Consider the following 1,646-nt stretch of genomic DNA (forward strand, 5'->3'; position numbering starts at 1 on the left):
CAAGATCACCAAAACCGATCAACCATGCCATCATAGTATCTTTTTAAGTTACATATAAAAACATTGGAAATTTTGATTTTGTTTAGATTTAATTTATATTTATTAGAAAAATAAAAGTGTATACACATATCATACTTATTTTATGTATTTACACGCAATTAAGTTAAGAAAAAATATATACACATATCGTATTTATTTAATGTATTGAAAATGTTATAAACTTTATTTTTTGTTCTTTTCAAATTTTTATATTTTAATAAAAAAAATATAACTATACAACATACTTAATTAATACATACAATGTATGTTTTTAGATACCAATATATATCAAAAAGACCATCATTTATTTTTTAAAACATTAAATATAAATTATATATTTTTTAAAAAAAACTATACTTTTTATATTTATATAAATACAAATACAAATAAATTAGAAAACAAAAAAGCCCAAACCTAACATTTTAAACCCTAATTTAGCCTAACCCTACCCAAAGCCCAAACTCACTAATAAAACCCTACCTATATAAACTCCCCCCTTTTCTCATTTCACAACTAAAACAAATTCCCTCCCACTCACACCTCTCTCCCTCTCAGTCTTCTTTGACCCTCTCAATCCGGCCAACCACCGCCGTCGGCTGCGGGAAAATGACGGCCGTAGGTTTCTATCGCCGGAAACAACCGAAAATCACAGCCACCTCTCCATCCCCATCTTTTTTAAACCATACAACATTTCTCCATCTCCATCTTCGCCGGAAACTACCGCTGCCCTCCACCACCGTTAGCTACCGGTCGCCGCCGCTTTTTTTCGCTTGAAACAACCACAACGGTCAGCCACCACCACAACAACGGCATCGGTTTGTTTGCTCTAATTTCTTTTGATTTTTCTTATCTTTTCTATTTATTATATTGTTGTTTCTTTTTTACATAACATTGTAGGTATCACCACCATCACCCACCACACCAACCACTAGAACACCACCTGCGGACCACCAACCGCCGCGTCATCCGGCCACCAGGTACATCTTTTTCTTTGTTTTATTTTGGTTTTTCTTACTTTTTTCTTTCATAATCATATATGAGTAATAAATATTTCAGATCTAATGATTTATTTTTAGATTTATTAATGATTAAATTTATAAATTTCAGATTTTTTGGAGGAGCTAAAATGGGAAGGATTGCATATATCTTTTTGTTTTTTACGTTGTACAATTTAATCTTCTTTGTATTTAAATTTTTATTAGTTTTTGAGTTCATATTTTTTTTTTTTGATTTTAAAGATGTTGTAATGATTTAGTGTATAAAGTTGTTGTTTATGTATATGTGTTATAAATTTTAGTAGATGTATTGTTGTTTTTTAAGATTTTGGTGGTAAAGATACAATTTTGTTTCATATTTATTGTAATAGTTTTTTTTTAATAAAATAAATATTTCCTGAGATTACATTTTTTTAAATATTTCAAATTTTTTTGTTTCCCTCCATTTATTTTCGTTTTCCCTCCACCTTTTTTATTAAATTTTGAAAAAGATTTTGCAACAAATTTTCGTTGCAAAATTTGTCACAGATTTTCGTCACAAATGTTTTTTGAAATTCTTTTTGATTTTCTTTAAAAAAGTGGGGCCCACAAAATTTTCGTTACAAAGTTCGT

The 1,646-nt window shown here is 29.1% G+C and overlaps 1 long non-coding RNA gene across 1 annotated transcript; it reads left to right on the plus strand.

Moving 5' to 3' along the window:
* Positions 1 to 562: 562 nt before the first annotated feature.
* On the plus strand, positions 563 to 1,358 carry LOC122594249. Its single transcript, XR_006322955.1, has 2 exons — positions 563 to 1,016; positions 1,147 to 1,358. It is a non-coding gene; the product is annotated as an uncharacterized LOC122594249 (long non-coding RNA).
* Positions 1,359 to 1,646: the final 288 nt, after the last annotated feature.

Source organism: Erigeron canadensis, chromosome 3, assembly GCF_010389155.1.
Source record: "Erigeron canadensis isolate Cc75 chromosome 3, C_canadensis_v1, whole genome shotgun sequence".
NCBI lineage: Eukaryota > Viridiplantae > Streptophyta > Magnoliopsida > Asterales > Asteraceae > Erigeron > Erigeron canadensis.